Below are 20077 nucleotides of genomic sequence, written 5' to 3' on the forward strand. Positions count from 1 at the left end.
CTCTATAACATTGACGAAGTCAGAGAACTCCTCCATAGCTACGATCCAAAGGTGCTGTGTGTTCAAGAGACGCGCTTGAAGCCTACGAATACAAACTTGCTCCGAAAATACACATTTTTTTTTGGAAAGATCGTGACTATGCTAACGCCTCGTCCGGTGGTGTAGCCATCATGTTTGATAAGAATGTAGCATGTCACTTTTTTGAACCTCAGACGCATCTTGAAGTAGTCGCCGCACAAGCAGTCATATTCAACAAGTTAGTTACAACCTGCTCGGTATATATATATATATATATATACCACTAATTCAACAACAGCAATAAAAAACGATTTCTATTGCCTAGCGGATGAGCTTCCTGAACCCTACATGATCGTGGGTGATTTCACTGACTACATTAGCCTCTCACGGGTAGTGCCCGGTGTGTCACTAAAGGTCGAATCGTTGAAAATGTTCTGGTAAACTCTAATCCAGGCTCTTTTAACAAAAAAGAACCCACATATTTTAAATTCCCGCATAACTCGTACTCATCCATTCATTCGAGCTCGAGCCAGAACCCAGACCCGGAAACGAAACGAGCCACGACAAGGCGAGCTGGGCCAATGTGGTTGCCTCCCCTCCCCTCGCGTTGTCTGACGAGGAACTTGGGGCTGAGAACGAAGGGCTCAAACAAGAAATACAATAAGTTGAAGGGAAGACGGCAGTGAACGACCCAGGGGACTCTGGAACACTGCAGGTACTCTCAGCGCAGGCGATGGAGGAGGATCACCCTCCCCCGCCGCCGTCAGGTAGTGCGACTCCCTCGCATGTCAGAAATCGAGCGAGGAGCGTCAGGCGGCGGCGTGGCGTTGGCAGCTGCACCCTCGATAAGGGAACGCGCATACGCGGACGTGGATACAAAGAATTTCGGTACATGGATGGAAAACATAGAAAAGCGAATGCAGGAGGAAATCGCGAAAATGGAATCTCGCGTGCTACCAATCCTACAAGCTAGCATAGAAAGAATTGAAGAGAGGCTAAGCAAAAGAAATCGAGCCGAACTTACAAAGAATGACAGAGCGGACAATAGATAAAATGTTAGAGCCGCATCTGTCAAAACTCAAAGCTTGAGAGATTAAGATCGACCGTAAGTTACAGGAATTACAGGAATGTTCGAGCACGAAGACACCCAGATTGACAGGTAAAATGGGTTGCAGGCAGATTGCACCTGATGACACGCTTGACTTGAGTATAGAGCAACAAGGACTGAACTCTCCCAGTTCGCCACATGGCTCGTCAAACTAAGTTGCCAATATTACAATGGAACTGCAGGGGTTTTAAACGTAAGCGAGAATCCTTGCCTGAGGACTCTCTAGATGAGAAGCCGGATGTAATCGCCCTGCAGGACGTTAACTTGGAAGCTAAACTCAGGCCGCAGAGTATACGCATCAAACTAACACTTCGATCTGCATACTAGTACCTAAGGACAGTACGGCTTCAACAATAGACCTTGAACTCAATGCTGAAATAGAGCATGTGTTTATTAGTAGTCCTCCTAGCACTCGTCCCAATCAATGGGCGTGCGTACTTAATATATACAGCCGTCCGAAACACAGGACAGCAGTCTTTGACGACATCTTTCAGAAAGCGGAGCAAGCTGCAAACTCCACGCCAATTTTAATGCATACAGCTTTCTCTGAGGTTACAACAACGAGAACTTAAAATGCAGGAAATTGGCGGCAGCAATATCGCATATATGGCTCTTGCTATTCTGACGGACCAGCAGCGTCCTACGAGAATAAGCAATAGCGTTTCAAGGGACACATGCCCCGATTTAGCGCTAGTAAAGGATAGGATAGGGATAAACTTTATTCGCCCAACGGTTAAGAATGTTAAACATTGCAAGTGGCGAAATACGCACGAAGCCTTATAAGCAGTAATCACTACATACTCCGACTGTGCCTGGACAATAACAAGCATCGTAAACACAGGGCACAAGCCCGGCTTGCGGACTGGTCGCTTGTTAGGGAGTCCAAGGGTCCTCAACTCAACTCATTTATCAAAGAACACTAGAAATGGGCTAAATCACTGCTAGCTGCCAGATAGAGAGTCACGAGAACGCTGCAGACGTCAAAGGATGTCCTGCCAGTCGATAACCACCTGCTCCACCTCAGGGAGGCCAGGAGAGGCCTTACCACAAGATGGAAGAAGTAAAAACACTATCGCAAGTTCAAAATCAAGGTCGCTGAAATCACACAAGCAGAGGAATACACGTGGACCGTGGCCAAGAACAACTGGCTAATCAAGTGCAACTCGTGGAGGGGCGGGCTTGACGTCGAGTCCGCGTGGAGTCTCCTGCGATGCCTCATCGACCCCAGCAAGACTAGGAGAGAGCAGCAGCAGAACCTCAAGAGAGCACTCCACGTCTATGCAGGTACGGATGAGCAGCTGGTCGCAGCCCTGACGAGTAAATACATCTGTACGACCGAAGCTGACGAGCCCGTGTTGTAGTATCAAGACAAGAATAAGCCAGAACTCGACAGAGACTTCGAAGTAGAAGAAATACAGGCGGCGCTATACTAACCTTCGCAAGAGGTACGGTGCCAGGACATGACGAAATTATGGTGGGTTTGCTCGCCGACATGAACACGAAGACGCTAGGCCACCTAACGGATTACATCAATGGGTGCTGGAGAGCTGGCAAATTGCCCCTGGTGTGGAAATCGGCAGACGTCAGCTTTACCACTAAGCCGGGCAAAGAGGAAAATCTTCACAACCTCCGTCCGAGAACGCTCCTGACATGTGCCGGCAAGCTGATGGAGAAAGCAGACCACGCCAGACTTCCAGTGTATTTGGAGGAAAATGATTACATGTCCCACATGTTTGGCTTCAGGGTGTGCCTATCCACGCAAGATGTATCTGTTGCAGCTCAAGATGGAAGTTATTGACCCATCCAACAAACGCAATAATACAGCCATCTTAGCCCTGGACATCAAGGGTGCTTTCGATAACGTGAAACACTCAAAGATCCCGGACAGCCTGCGGAAGACGCAGTTTGGAAGAAGATGCAGTGGGGAGAAAGTACTTCTGAGAGTTTCTGCAAGACAGACAAGCTCATGTAAAAATAGGAGACATTAGGTACCAACCAATCCTTATGGGCACTAAGGGTACGCCACAAGGAGCAGTCCTCTTTCCTCTGCTCTTCAATATTGGCCTTATGAACTTGTCAGAATAGCTCGATCGCACAGAATGAATTTCGGCACGCCCTCTGTGCAGATGACATCACTGTCTAGGTGATGAAGGCCAGTCTGGGGCGGATGAAAGAGGCGTTTTAAGAGGCTGCTTCGAACAAAAATATGCAGATGAGCGCGGACCGCGCTTCTACCCTGATTAAACGGGACTTCTAATCATGCGTAGACGAGAAGATGAAGCCCCGGTCAAAATTAGGGCGCACGATGCCCCGATCCCTGAAGTGAAGACAGAGCGTATCCTGGGGCTGGTAATTAACAACGAGCGTGCCAACGCAGCAATGATTACTGAACTCCGTACAGCAGAACTCCGTACAGCAAGTAATGTGAATGATCACTCGTATCACCAATAGGACGAGAGGGATGATGGAGAACGACACTCTTTGGTTGGTCCAAGCCTTTGCACTCAGCCGAATCATGTGCGTGGCTCCGTACCTTCGGATGAGGAGGTGCGATTTAAACCATTTCGATGTCACGCTTAGAGCAGCGTATAAGAAGGCGCTAGGACTGTCGCTCAAAAAATCTACAGATCGCTTGCTGCAGCTGGGGGTGCACAATACAACAGATGACCTAATTGAGCACCACCTATTAAGCCAATATGTCAAATTGGCAGGAACAAAAACAAGACTCAAGGTGCTGGAGGACTTGAATATCAGCTGTCCTTACTATACGGCAAGGCAAGACATTCCGAAGGCGTGGAGGAGCAAGTTCTAGACACTGCCCCTTCCTAAAAAACATGCACCAGAAGATCATCAAGCAAGGAGGAGGGCAAGAACCAAGAAGATGGACCAGATTTATGCTAAATTAGAGGGAGACTTCTTCGTGGATGCTGCGGGTCCGGTAGCAGTGGTCTCCACAATATTAGTTGTGCATCAAAGGCAGACGGTCAATGGACTTTCTGTTCGGCGCGGGGAATTTGCAGAATTGGAAGAGTTGGCGATCGCCATGTCCGCTTCGCATCCTAATTTCAAATACATAATGACGGACTCGCGAACTGCATACAGAAATTGCATGCAGGCCGCATTGTGCCGCTAGCTTGCAGGATCCTGATGCAATCTGGGGTCTTCGCTTCGCGCAAAGCGCTGATTCGGGTGCCAGGTCATCACGGTGTAGGGGGACATGAACGTGCACACGGCGCCGCCCGAGCTTTTCTCCACCAGGATCTCTCCTCCGCTCTCCCTGAAGACTCGGACTTCCCATTGCCGTTAGTAACTTATGCAGATGTATTACAGAACTTGCGCTTATCGCGCCAATAATACCCGGGCCTGGCCAAGGAATTTGATAAAGCAGAAGAATGTCATTTACGGAGATTACAAACCATACCATTTAATAACCCAGTCAAGCTACATACTATCGAGCCACAATCCTTTTCAGCCGATTGTAAATTCTGTGGGCAGAAAGCAGATTTGTACCATGTGGTATGGAGCCTGCCAGGTTAATAATGCCTTAGACGCTGCACAACAGCCAACGTGGGAAGAATGGGAGGCAGCACTGTCCAGCTCAACCCTTGAGGGACAGCAAGCCCTCGTGGAAAGAGCCAGGCCAGCGGTCTTAGCCAACGGAATTCTGGAATAAGAATCCGACCACCCTTCTCCTCACTCCCCTTCCCCTTTCCTGTCAATAAAACGCTTTCATCATCATCCTCGTGCGTCTCCTTGGATGTTGCCGGTGCAGCACTGCCGTGTACGATTCTTGGCGAGATTGCGCGCGCTGGCCATGCCCATGCGCGAGTTTGTTTACGCTCCGACGCTGGCTGCCGGCGCGGTGAACCAGGTGAAGCAGTGGACACTGTGATTGTGATAAGAATGACTCACTGTGAAGGAACCACTGTGATGGTGATAGAAACACACATCACTTGCATTGTGGCGTATCCGAGGCACGTAAAGCAACTTGAAATGATCCAAGAAACGCTGACAAACGCTGCACAAAGGTTGTGCGCACCCCTATAGACAATGTTACCCTCGCTGTCGAAAGCCGGGTCGCTCCGTTTTCAATGACGCTGAAAGCATTCATGCCGAAAGTGGACATGGCCACAGCGAACAAGGAAGAAAACGGCGCGATGATGAAGTCATGGGTTGAGGCTACAAAATAACGACGACACGGTAAGTTTTCGTTACAGTTCAAAGTGCATATTTTCGAGAACGCAAGTACGACCAGTCAAGACTTGCGCTGGAAACGCTACGTGGTGCATGCACTTGCCTAAAATGGAATGCTTTATGTAACTGCGCAAACTACAACGGGCGAAGAAGGAAACACACAGGTCCGTTGTCGTTTGCGCGGTTACACAATGCATTCCAATTTCGACCACAAACTACCCCGCCTGTCTCCGTTAAATATCAAATAATTTGGAGGATTGAGAAGCACGCATATAATTACAGACGTGCGTCAAAATTCAATGCACTTTCGCTCAGCGAAGAAGGATGACCAGCGAAGCTGTGAATGTGGGTCCCTTAACTAGTGGCGAATTGCACCTCTGCCACGGGTAGGCCCGGTTTTGCAATATCGTCGGTATCGGCCCACGTATGGGGAGTGCTTAACCCCTGCTTCACATCCGCCGCGGGTCGGCCCGGCATTGCACTGTATTCGGGATCGGCCCACGCATAAAAAATTGGTTTGGCTATGCCCACGGAGACGAGATCCACCAGAACCTAGCCATAAACAGCTTCGCTGTAATAAGCCTTCAAACCATGCTTCATACCGTACACACCTGCTGCCACTCGCAAGGCTTTTCATTCGCGGGAGGAGTAAGACAGTACGCAATCAATAAAGGGAAAGCACTCTGTCGTGTCTTATTAGAATAAAGGTAGTCCAAGGAGGAAAATCTACTAAAACACAGAACTTGATGTGATCCTTAAAGGTTATGAAAAAAAGGGCAATGTCTCATGGCTTCAACGCAATGCATCAGTGTAATGCAAGGAAGCATACAGTATATTGCAGTGAGAGGAAGTGAGAACTGGCTCGCGTACTAGTGTAACATTATTATTATTATTATTATTATTATTATTATTATTATTATTATTATTATTATTATTATTATTATTATTATTATTATCTGAGGTGTCCGCCTGAGGTATCCGCACCGCAGATAAGCCTGCACTGTATTGAAGTGAAGCGAAGAGAGGCTTTGTGCCCAGTGCTTCACCTTTTTCACCGTGCCGGAAGCCAGCGTTGGAGCGTAAACTCGCGCATGCGCATGGCCGGCGCGCGCAATCTCGAATCGTCCACGCCATCACGTGGACCTCCTCCTGCGCCTCCTCGTGCGCCTCCTTGGATGTTGCTGTGCCAGCAACATCCAAGGAGGCGCACGAGGAAAACTTGTGGACGACGCAGTCCATCAACCCGCAGACACGTGACCTCACACCGCAATGCCGCACGCCTAGAGATAAACGCGTACAAATCGAGCAAAGTAGCTTCTCCGTAGTACCTAGGCAAAGTCCGTCATTCCAAGACGTGTTCCAAGAGCAAATTCCCCCGGATTCCCCCTCTCTCGTACCCCTCGTACTCGCGCCTGCGCACAAACGCCCGGCGATTCCTGAAGTTTGACACTGGTCTTTGCAGCTTGCCGGACGACCTTGTTCAGCTAAATGTTCAGCATATTGATCAGCGTGTTTTCGGCTAGCTTGCGTATATGCGTTTGTGAAGCATGATTTCATGCGGGTTTGCACGTGCGGGAGTGTTGTGTGCACAGTTTGTGTGCATGTTTGGGCCTGCTTGTGTGTCTGCAAGCGCATGGGTGTCTGTCCACGTGTTTGTGCGTGTCTGTGTTAGTGGCTTGTGTGTGCGCGGGCGTGTGCCTGCTTTATGCTAGTACACATCTGCCTGTATGCGCGTGGGTGTTTGTGTTCGCACTTGCGTGTTTGTATGTTTGTGCGTGTGCGTGCGTGCGCCAGTTTTAGACCGCGGCTCTCGGGCGCCCGTTCCTAGGGTGAGCGTCGGCGTCCTCTGGCGTAACCGCGCGAACGCGCTCGTGTCACTGCTGGCGCGTCCATCGTCGTCGTCTTCCACAGCTGGCTCTGACGGCACTCGTCATGCAGCAGCGTTTCTACATTGTCCCTTCCTCGGCGAAGGCACTGGCCCACTGCCAGGTGGTGCGGCGATTTCGGTTTCAAATTCTTTGCCTCAATACATCGAGAAACGAAATTTGGCAATGGGCGAACTTAATGTGGGGGTGGGCCAACTTGAAATTTAGGGATAGGCCAACTTAAAGTTGTGGGTGGGGCAACATAAATTTGGGGGTGGGTTAACTGGAAATTTGGACTTGGGCCAACTAAAATTTGAGGGAGGCGCAACTCTTAATTTGGGGGTGGGCCAAATCGAAATTCAGGGGTGGCCTAACTGAAATATGGGGTTGGCCAACTTGAAAGTCGGGGATGGGCCAACCTAAATTGCGGGGTGGGAGAAGTGAAATTTGGGGGTTGGCTAAATTGAAATTTATGAGTGGCCCAACTGAAATTTGGTGGTGGGCCTACTTAAAAATGAGGGATGGGCCAAACTAAATTTCCAGGTGGGCCAACTGAAATTTTGAGGTGAGCCGACTTGAAATTTAGATGTGGGCCAACTAAAATTTGAGGGAGGCCCAACTCTTAATTTGGGGGTGGGCCAACTCGAAATTCAGGGGTGGCCTAACTGAAATTTGAGGTTGGCCAACTTGAAGTTTGGATGTAGGCTAACTAACATTTGGGGCTGGGCCAACTTAAAATTTAAGGGTGGCCTAACTGAAATTTGCATGTGGGCCAACTGAAATTTTGGGGTCGGCCGACTTGAAATTTGGACGTGGGCTAACTAAAATTTGGGGGTGGGCCAACTTAAAATTTAAGGGTGGCCTAACTGAAATTTGAGGGTTAGGCCAACTTGAAAGTTGGGTGTGGCCAATGTGAATTTAGGGATAAGCGAACTGAAATGGGGGGGGGAGGGGGGGGACCTGGCACTCTAACACCTACACTACAGTGACGGGGCCCGGCTGCATTGAAGCTTCATTCTTTTATGCTCCATTTGGTTATACAAAAGCGGGCATTAAGAATCCTGACGCACTCGAGAACCGATACACCCAGCAGGCCACTGTTCAGTCAACTAAACATATTGCCCTTCGATATTATGCGTGAGAGCGATATTATGCTGTGGAAGAGCGGATGTGACTGCGATTGACCGCCACGCCGCTGCAGTGCGTCGCCGACTCTGGCCAGGAGGGCGTCTGCGTGCTCGTCAAGCAGTATGATTTCGCTCACACATCGCGACTGTGCCAGTCGTTGTTTCGTCCTCCGGCACGAAGGTGGCGTGACTTGTGGCACGAAGGTGGCGTGAGTGATCGGCACGAAGGTGGCGTGGCTTGTGCGCTCGAGCTTCGGTGCTGCGGATCCCCTCCACGTGGGCCCCTCTCGGAATGGTTGGATAGGTGTACGGTGCGGATTCTTCTAGACTCCAACCCGCTGTCTCCGATTCGTCCCTGCCACGGATCGACTGCTGTGAAGGGCCGATTCGTCGAGCAAAGACGGCTGCTATCTGATCATCTTCGGACATCGTTCGGGTGGCTACCTGGCGCATGCGTGCTCCATAGAGAAGTTGGCTACGACGGCGGCGCCACACCAGCGTACTTAAGGAGGACGACAGCCAACTGCGACTACAGTTCGGCGACAGTGCACAGGGAACACGGACTTTTTTTCCTGTTACTCTGCAGGTGAGGCTACTTGCTATCCTCAAACAAATCATTACTATCCTTGCACTGTTGCCGAACACAACGTGCGCCACGAGTGTCGTATTGTTTCTCGTTGATCGAGAGCCTACTGTGTGCTGTGCTTGTATCCTTACCCCAGTTCTCTTAGCTGCCCGCTTTCGACCTAGTTATGACTAAGGACGCCAAAGATTTTTTTAAGGCCCTTGATGACTTGAAGCGCGAACTTCGGGCTGACCTAAGGGCTTTGAAAGAAAGTGTGAAATTCTGCAGTGACACATGTGATGGTGTAAATGATATCAAGCAAGAGTTAAAGGAATTGCGAAAAGAATTTCAAGGGTTAGTGAAAAGAAATGAAGAACTTGTAGCCGAGAGCCGCAAATTGAGCAACAGAGTCGAAGAGCTGGAACAGCATCAGAGATCTAACAATCTGGAAATCAAGGGTGTGCCAACAGAAGGAGATGCTACAGAGGTCGTTAAGAAAATTGGCGTCTTCTTGGGTGAGCCAATCGTTGACACAGATATTGACATTTGTCATCGCGTCGCTGTACACAACTCGGAGGAGAAAAACATAGTAGTTCGTTTTGTACAGCGTACCAAGCGAAATGTAATCCTGCAAAAAAGCAAAAAACAAAGGATAACTACGAAAGACCTTGACTACGGAGGAGAAGCTTCTCCGGTATATGTGAATGAACATTTGACTGTCTTAAACAAAAGGCTTCTGGGGGCTGCGATCGCCAAGAAAAAGTCTGCAGGATGGAAGTTCGTGTGGTGCTCTGGAGGGAAAATTCTTGCTCGAAAAGACGAGGGCTCGGTTGCTATCAGAATTGCTAGACAGTCTGATCTGGAGAACATAAACTAAGGATAATGGTGCACCCACCTGTTCGACACACTTCAGAAAAATGATGGCAGGACAAAATGATTGCCAGTACTACGATTGCCAAACTTTTAATCAAAAGCACAGGTCAAACAAAAGACAATTTTCAGTTATACATATAAACATGCGAAGCCTAAAAAACAAAGTGGATAGTCTTGAGATACTTCTTCAGTCCCTACACATTAATTTTTCTTCAATAGTATTAACAGAAACTTGGCTAACACACACAGACACGGCACCGCATCTTCCTGGTTACAAGTGCGTAAGCCTTAGTAGGGATATAAAAAGGGGCGGTGGTATAGCAATTTTTATAAAGGAGAGTGTACATTATGAAGTGCTGAGCGACCTGACTAGATGCGATCAAGTTATTGAAAGCCTGTTTGTCAAATTGTCGAACGTCACTGTTGGCGCGATCTACAGACCGCCAGCAGGCAAATCGATGGAATTTATCGACTTCATCGACAATGCTCTTCGCACTTTACAGACTGTAACAAAATCATTTATGCTTCTCGGTGACGTCAGCATAGACACCATATCAGATAGTCCATGCGCAAGAGACTTTCATGACATACTAAATTCTTATGCCTGTTCTAATCTGATATCACTGCCAACCAGGGTCACAGTAGATACTGCCACGTGTCTGGATGTGTGTGTTACCAACATAGATGATGCAAATGTTACGGCTGGTGTTCTCAGATATGACATCAGCGATCATTTGCCAGTGTTCTGCTTGGGCTTTCCTTCCGAGAAAAATGTTTTTCCTCAAGAAAAAATTTTGTATCGAGCAATAACTAATGATACCTTGATGACGTTTCATAACTATATAGCAGAAGAGAACTGGGATGATGTGTTCAAGCAACGTAAAGCCACACTGGCTTACCAGGTCTTTTTGATGACATTTCAACATTGCTACGATTTGGCCTTTCCACTCCGAGAAAGTACTCAGAAAAGTAAACGGATTAGAAAACCATGGGTTACTAGGGAGCTGCACAGAAGAATAAAAGAGAAAAACCGAAAATTTCAACAGTTTCTTAAAACCCGAGATCCATGTGTACTGAATGAATTCAAACAACTGAGAAACAAATTGAACTCGGATCTAAAATACGCAAAGTCTAATTATTTCCAAACTAAATTCCAGGATGTTCAAAATGACGGCAAAAAGACATGGGAGCTACTAAACAACATATTAGCAAGAACTCAAACTGACTGTGGTGTGAAGGAAATCTGCATTGACAATGTGCTTCTAACTGGGAACAATTTAGTAGAAGCTATGAATCAACATTTCGTTAAAGTAGGTGTTTATTCAGGACAGCATGGCACTTCCAGTGACTGCGTACATATAAATAGCTTGATGGAGTCAATCATGCTTGCCCCTACAACGTCTCATGAAATCGAAACAATAATAGGAAATCTAAAAAACCAAGTCGCTTGTGGAGACGACGGGATAAAAGTTTTGCCTATTAAGCATGTGGTAAGCTTGATAAGCCCCATATTATCGCATATAATAAACCAGATGCTTCTTAGCGGAGATTTTCCAGATGATTTGAAGATCGCAAAAGTTACACCTGTCTACAAAGGCGGTGGTGAGACCAACATTAATAATTATAGGCCCATTTCAGTTCTGACAGTGTTTTCAAAGGTATTTGAATACGTCATCAATCACAGGCTAAGCGGTTTCTTTAATAAACACCGAGTAATAACAGAAGCTCAGTAGGCTTTCAAGTAAACAAATCAGCAGAGATTGCTCTCGTTGACATAAAAGATAAGATAATTGAAAATATAGAAAAAAAATTGCTCACTCTTGGCTTATTTATAGATTTCAGCAAAGCCTTCGACACTGTTCAACATAACATTTTGTTAAGAAAATTAGAAAAATATGGTATTAGAGGAGTAGCAATAAAACTAATCCGGAGTTATCTAGAGAAACGTTATCAATATGTACGTGTTAACAATTGGTCCTCCAGCAGACTCGAAGTACAACAGGGCGTTCCCCAGGGCTCTATTCTGGGACCCCTACTTTTTCTTATTTATATAAATGATATTATAGCAATACATGGATCCCCGCAATTAATAATGTATGCAGATGATACCAATGTTTTTTTCACCGGAGAAACCATGCAATCTTTAGAGACGTCTGTTAATGACTACTTATTACAGTTATCTACATGGCTTCAAAGAAATCGCTTGAGTCTAAATATAAATAAAACAAAGTACGTCATTTTTAAGCCAATCAATAAACATGACTGCTACCCGGTTAACATTAGATTTGAAGGACGCTTGCTGGAACAGGTTACTGAACAAAAGTTTTTAGGTGTCTGGTTTAACCAAAATCTCTCATGGAATACTCACGTTATTCACCTAAAATCAAGCCTTTCTCGCACCATTGGGTGCATTTACAAAGTACAACATCTTATACCCAAACGTTTAAAGCAGGCACTATACTATTCACTGGTTTACTCTAGAATGAGCTATGGAATCTTGACTTGGGGAACAACAACGGCTACCAACTACTACAAACTTAATGTATTACAAAAGCAAATGTTGCGCATACTGGAAAATTTTAAAGGCAACAAGCAGTTATTGAGAACACATCCATTATTTACCAAATATAACATGTTGAAGGCTGACCAGGTGTACTACTTTAAGCTATTGCAATGGATCAATAAATACAAGTTACATATTTCCGCAGTACCCAGCTCAAATTCATGCAGTACCCGAAACCCAAAACGAAAAATGCCGCAAGTTAGAACCAACTACGGAAGGCAAGCATTATCTTTTCAAATAACCAATGCTCTGAACAGAAGAGATATGCAAGTCGACTTTAATAAAAATGTACATACATTTAAGAAATACTGTAGGAAGTTTCTTGTGAACAGTGACATTATGTTTTCATTATTGTAAATTACCTCACAAAGTGCACTTTGTTCTCCTTGCCATGCTTCTCTCAACTAGTGCAATTTTTATACACGGCTGTGAAATTGTGCTTGGTTATTGTGTCTTGGTTTTGTGATGAGTGCCATGGCTATGAATGATGTTGTTGAACGTGCCGACTGATAACTAAATTGCTTTGTTCTGTATTTACGTTGCAGCCATTATGTTGCGCATGTAAATATTTTTTACCATTTATTTGCTGACTTCATATTCGAGCAGTGACTAGTCTCCCTTTTTAATATTGCCCACTGTCTGAACCTATGTCTGTCTGACTGAACTTTGATGTATTTGGTCTGTGTTTATTGTGCAAGGGAGCCGGGGACCTTGTCAGGCGCTCTGTCGCCTTTAGCCTCCGCCCCCTCTTAGACTGTGTCTGAGGAAATAATAAAGAAAGAAAGAAAGAAAGAAAGAATAAAACAGGTAGCTACGTAAACAGAGTTGTGAAACGTAATCGTCCTTTCCCTGTGTCCATATTTTTTACATCATCGCGTGCGGCCAGAAGGACTGCCGATGGAAATTTCAACCTGCCTCCTGTACATAACGTATAAGGCAAAAGACTTCTTGAATTTGTTGTAGTTACGACGTGGAATGGTATACCCTCCAAAATAGGAAACACAAAATTTGGACAAAGCACTATTAACTATAAACAACTGATTTTGTGCCTGTATCCTTGCTTGGCGTTCTGTTGTTTGCGGTTTGATAATTTTTGTAACTGGTGATAATTCTTATGCGTGCCGTAAAAAATTCGTTTGTTTTCTTTTTTTAATGCGCTAATGTGTTGCATTCAACCCCTGTATTGATCCCCCTATGCTTGTACCGAATGTCTATTTATTTCGCATATCCGGACCCATCCACTAGACTGTGGCTATTGGGTCGAACAGTCTTTTGCGTATGCACTGTAACACCTACGATGATAATAATAAAGAAAGAAGGAAAGAAAGTTCACTAGACTGGAAAGGGAACGGTAAAAAACACATTTAAAAAAGGCATGGCATATGTACATGCTTGTGTAACACGAGACAATGAATATTGTGCAGGATTAAAAAGAAGCAGCCGGTAATTGCTCGCTTAGAAGACCGATAAACATACAGTGCGATGAAACTTGAGAAATAATTGTATTGAAGCTTCCAAGACTTTACAAGAAAATAAAAAGAAAAGACTGAATCGTCGCGACGGCACATCAGAAATCGCCGTAGGCGTCGAAGCCAAGCTTAACGAAATTACTTTTGAACAGCTCTGATAGTGTCCACGTAACAATGGTTGCTTGCGTACTGTCAAATGCTCATATACTGCGGTATAAAGCTCACGGCACGGTGCGAAAACGCGTTCGCAGTGAAAGCAAAACATTGTGCGCGGACATGCATGCAGACGCGCAGTCGGTCACCGCGAACCCGTGCGATCGCTGCATTGAAGCTTCATTCTGTTATGCTCCATTTTGTTACACCAGACAGCTTAGTATAAGAACATATTTCACGACTCCGACTGCAGCTCGCAGACGGAGTCGCTGTCATCTTCACCCACTTGGATGACGATGGGTTGGACGTGGTGACTCCCAGACGTGCCAAGCCTGAACTGTGCCTCCAGGTCCATCACATGGTGAATGTTCTGCCTCAAGTCTTCCGCCGTTACTTGCTTTAATTTTTTGCTCAAGACGTCCTCGACCGTGGACAGCTTGAAGTCTCTGTTGTCCGCAGCGATGCCATTTTTCACCTTCGCCCGCACGAGCTTGATAGGATTAAATTCGCAGTGGTATGGTGGGAGCCTGAGTACAATGCAACCGGCCCTTTCATCTGCATTCTCTACCATGTAGCTGAGAGAGCGTGACTTTACAGATGCTGCAAACTCAGCAACTGCTTTTTCGCCATCCTTTCGCTGCAGGTGATGTTTTTGCTTTTGAGCCACTCCTGTATTTTTTCCTTCTTCCAAGCTGTCGTCGGCAATTTCTCTTCTCGCCGGGAATGGCAAGGTGCATTGTCCAAAACGATTACTCTGCCAGCAGGCAACTTCTGCAGAACGTCATTAAACCATCCCTCGAAGCGATGGCCGTCCATTTCTTCGTGGTAGTCGCCTGTTTTTTGGCCTTGGAATATATCTAAGCAGCCGTCGACGAAGCCATCCTCGCTGCCGATGTGCGTCACAATCAGGCGCTGGCCTTTTTCAGAAGGTTGTTTCAGACCTATCGACAGGCCCGAGCGAACAGGCGTCCGTGCTTCTGTACCACGGTGTCTGTCCACACGATCGACCGAGTGTGTCCCGCCGTCACCCATGTCTCGTCCAGGAAAAAGATGTTACGGCATTCCGCCCGGTAGCGCTCCACGTCACCAACAGGCACGTGCCCAATGGGGGGCCCAAGGGGGCCCGCCCCCCCCCCCCCGGAATTAAGCGGCATACCCCCCGCCCCCCCCCCCCCCTAAGTCCGCCCACGCCACCACTCCTCACACACATTCCTAACGCGCCGACAAATCAATCTACTCGGCGGTGAACATTTTCCTGCCTTTTACAGCGAAAGCAGTGTATGACTAACTTCCATAGTTTTTTTTTTCGCCGTCTGTTAACAGACAAAATCATAATGTGCGGCGATCCTGGTGACAGTATAAGAAGGGTCCAAGAACAATTGCACATACGCCTGTGGACTCGGGAACCTATAACGCGCGCTTCGGAATCTTCGAGATGGGCCAACGTATGGGTAGTGCTTAACGCCTGCTTCGCCTCCGCCGCGGGTCGGCCCGGTACTGCAATATCTTCGGGATCGACAATATCTTCGGAATGCCTTGGCGCTAGAAGTGAAGTATTGCAGGGTGTATCAGGTAATATTGTTTATTCAGTGCGCTGGTTTCACTGATTCTCGGCAATATTAGGTGCAGTATAGGACAGAGCATCGCAAGTACTGTCAGGCAGTGGTCTGTCTATATTAGAGCACATATGACGTGAAGTTGACGAAGACAGGTATTGCTGTTCCTTCAGTGACACAGTACTTAAACTGCCTTCTCACAAAGATTGTTGGTTTGTGCCCTAACGCCTGCTGGCGCGATTTCAGCACATCTGGTAGCGACAGGAAAAGTTAGCATTAGGCGAGATTATTATTTTTGTTTTTTGCTTTTGCCCTTTGCCAGCATTATCAGCACTGCACAGAAGTGAACTATGTTAGCACTCTTTAGCTGCCGATCATTAGGACTGAAGCTCCGAAAATCTTGACTGTCTTCAGATCCTTATAATCGCCGTCCTCAGTTGTAGTACTGTTCTTTAATTAACAATACAGTAAACCAATGCAGTAAGTGGAACAATACAGTGGGAGAATTCAGTAAAGGGCTTCCCGTTAGTGGGATATTTCCAGCAGTTGTAACGAAATAAAAAAAAAGGAACAGGACAGAAGGAAAGTTCTATGTCAGCAGATTGGCTGACGACATAAAAATGTTAGATAAAAGCGCACGGCTATAAGGAATCATAAGCTATCCTTAATTGACGGTGTAGTAGGTGTGGTCAAACAACTATGCACACCGGCAATGTAGACCTTACGCAGCAAAAAAAAAAAAGGTTGCGGCATTATTCAGCAATGTTTGACGCTTCCCATTTCAAAGTACGAATTACCTGCCTCCTAATAACACGCTCTAGTTTTCGAATTCAATTTATCCTAGCATTAAAATGTGCTTGATAATTTTTTCACGCTTTTGTTAACAAGCACCGATTGTTCTAGGTACTTATGCTTGAAATCAGTTAAGCACGGTACAGAGATGCTTGCAGGGTACCATGCTCAATCCAGGTGGTACGGACGCGACTTCTGTCAAACGCTCGATGAGCAAGAACCTGCTGGAGCAAACAGGGGTCATTTCAAAGAGGTGCACGAAAACAGGTGTTGCAGTCGACGCAGGCGTTGTCAACAGTTTACGGAAACGAGAGATTGCCCATAGAAACACGCTAATGGACGAGGTGAAGGTTACGCTTATACCAAGCTTTGAATATAGATATCCGCATTCTGGTATCTGTATTCAGCTATCTGAATACGCGTATCTGTATGCACGTATTTGTATCAGAAATTATTTGGAGTGCTACAGCTGTGTATTTCGAGGATAGGAGATATCTTCTATATAAATATTTTATTTTCTATCTTTTTATCTTTTGCGTCTGTTATTCTACATGTTTTTCTTTGTGTGTCATATATGGTACACCCTGCGATAAGAGTATTTAGAGTTGCAGATATAAAGCATAGGGTGCATGTTGATATTGGACAGTATAAGAAAATAATCATGAAAGTGCAGTTATGTCTTTCTAAAATTCAATATGGCCATGAACACAGAAAAAACTACACGGGAAAGTGTTCGTTCTATTTGTCTGATTACGCGTGCGGCACCGGGAAGTGCGGCTCGCTATGAAATCCTCCCAATGACGTCACACAACAACGATCAGACTTTTCCTTGCTGGACGAAAAGCTGTGTTTCACCCATGCAGCCCAAGTCACTACGAGGTAGAATGGAGGCTTAGCAAAATGGAAATCAGAACAAGCTCTTAAAAATGAGGTATGTGAGAAGACGCCTAGCGTAACGCCAAACTTCTACGTCGGGTAAGGGTTGGATGGAAAGCAGCCTTTCAGGGTGGTGCGTACGTAATCACGCGAATGGAACGAATTATTTGATGTCAGGTAATTCAGTTTGTGAGGCATCTTTGAAACGTAGGAAATGCGTAACAAGACGTTTAGGATGATTCGATTATAAGCATGTGATGTAGTGTCTGTAACTACGAATTTGGTTAATCTCAATAATTGTAGTAACGTAACTGAAGTAAATATTGTAGGCTTTAAACCAAGCATTTGAGGAAAAAGAAAGTCTGTTTCTAATTACTAATAAGATCTAAAATATGCGTAATATTTTTTTACAATAGCTACTATAATTCAATAGGTAGTTGGATGTGAATAACTTTTTCCCGCTGAATACCACATATAATTTTTGTTGCATGCGTACTCTTCCTTATTTTGACTATACCTAGCATTTATCTGCCCTTCCTCGTATCTATTGTTTCTTTTATGTGCGTCAAGTTACCACCAAAAATGGAACACTTTTTCTGGCGTTATGAATGTTTGCTTGAATCGACTCGTGGTTTTACAAAGGAGCCTCTTCACAACCCTTTCTGCAGCTCTACTATTAAGCAATAGTTTCTCTGCCACGGTCAGCCGCTCGAAGAAATGTAAGACAGAAGCACATGTTGCTAGGCTAGTCACTTCATATTGCTGAGTAGACCGTAAATGTGAACGCTTTGGCGCAAACAATGAAGGGCAGAAGGGAACAAGGGGAGCACCCTTGTTCCCTTCCGTCCTTCCTTGTTTGCGCCAAAGCGATCATATTTATGGTCTACTCAGCGCTAGAAGAACTTTGAGACGGAATTATTTCGCCATTTTCGAAGAAGCTTATCGGTCATTTGTACCTGGTGCTTACTGAAAACGTTATTTCTCCGCATCGCAGAGCGACAGTTGGGAAAGCCCTACCACCCCGTCGTCCAGATTGCCGGACAAGCCGGCCTTTCTGCAGGAGTGCATCGCCCATGGATGGGTGTTATGAGCGTCCCCTTTGGAACTGGGTGGTGGGTTGCGCCACCAAGCTCTTGCTATTAAACTGCCTAATGTCCTACGTAAGTTAAACAATAAAAAATAAAAAAATAAACACTATAAACTCCCACACCCAAATTTTCTGATCCCCTATTGCTAACTGTGCTTTTTGTACGTCTCCGTTTTTTTTTTTCGTCGTTTCCCTACTTTTCCTCCACCAATCCTCCAATCGCCTCTTACTAATGCCTACTGCGGACATGTTTACTTTTCCACTGCTCCCGCTGAACCCAAGGGCATAAAGGAGGCCAGTGGTGCCTGAATCGCCCGCTGGGTAGACGTCTTCACATTCTAATAAAACATGCTACCGCCAGGCAGGGCCCCGCGTGCCCGACGAGCTGTTCTTCGACGCGGCGGCTGTGGAGCCTCTCTTCGAACTCTACAGGGCCTACCTCGCCAAGGTGACTAACATTGGTGGAAAATCTGCCAACCACGTTCGCAAGAATTCTTTGAAATGACGAAAGCTCTTCTGGTCGAAAATCAGCATGGCGCAGTTGTGTAACTAGATGGACACCGACTGCACAGCATGAATTTAATGGGTAGAAAAACACCTGCTAAATCTGCAAGAGTGCTTCGTACTTGCACAATCATAGCACGAAGCTTGAGTATGAGTTAGGATATAATATAGTGCACGACATGGTACTCGGGAAGTTAAAAATTTTCGCGAAACAACCTACGGTATTTCAAACAAGCCTGGTATTAAACACACCTTGTTTAAACTCTGGTATTTTAGACAATCGCTATTTAGACTTAAAGCTCTGGTATTTCAAACATGTAGAATCTTCGTGAACATGTGCGACGAAAGCGGACCTGTGTGAAGGGTAATGACCGCTATATATAAGGCACGTGAACCATGTATGGTCACCGGCATATCCCAACTATGGTCATCACACACTTGCAATTTTGCTTGTAGCCATGAAATTTGGAGAATTATTGCTGCGGTATGTTCGTTGTAACTTGCGGCACGTGCAGCTGCCACTCTAACTGTAGCGAATCTAAGGTGACCGTTCGCAAGGACAGCATAGATGACTAAAGGCTCCAAGCTACCGTGGCCACGGTGGAGGTGCGCTGTTCCGCTGCCCATGCTGGCGCTGGACATTGCCCCCACCTACATCAACGGCAACCTGTCCACTCGTAGCGACCGCCTACATAAGAAGATTTCGAGCGGTCGCCGGTTGAAGTGCACTTTAATACAAGTTATATAGCCGTGCTTTGTCGCTTTATTATTTTTACGCATCCTGCGCCTATCGGTAGAGGGACTTCACAGTTCTTTTCTCATAATAAATCGCTTTCCCTCGAGCCTAATATTTCTGATGCCTGATTTTTGCTTGCATTGTGTACAAGCTGGGCAGAAATGCTTCGCGTTTAAGTTTTATGTCTTATTGATTGAGGCACCAAACCCACTCTATGAAACAAGGTGCACAGCGCTGATCAAGTTGGATTATTGCATTCTTCCGCGACATGGCAATGAGAGAACCACAGATGAAAGGTTACACCTGTAAAAAAAAGCACACCGTAAATAGCGTCTTATAAACTTACACAGCTTGCGCTGAAAATCATCGGCGATGTTTTCTACGCAACATCTCTGACGGGAAGGTACTGTTCCTGAAGACAGACTATTGCTGGCAGATGACTGACAACGCAGGTGAAGCTGATCGGTGGTGCATGTTAGCGATGAAAAATGGGTGCGACTGTTTTCGCAACAAATCCGTGCAGGGGCGGATCCTCGCCTCGACGACGTATCACCATTTTCTTTCTTTTTATACGTCATCGAGGCGAGGCTC

Source organism: Dermacentor albipictus, chromosome 6, assembly GCF_038994185.2.
Source record: "Dermacentor albipictus isolate Rhodes 1998 colony chromosome 6, USDA_Dalb.pri_finalv2, whole genome shotgun sequence".
NCBI classification, from domain to species: domain Eukaryota; kingdom Metazoa; phylum Arthropoda; class Arachnida; order Ixodida; family Ixodidae; genus Dermacentor; species Dermacentor albipictus.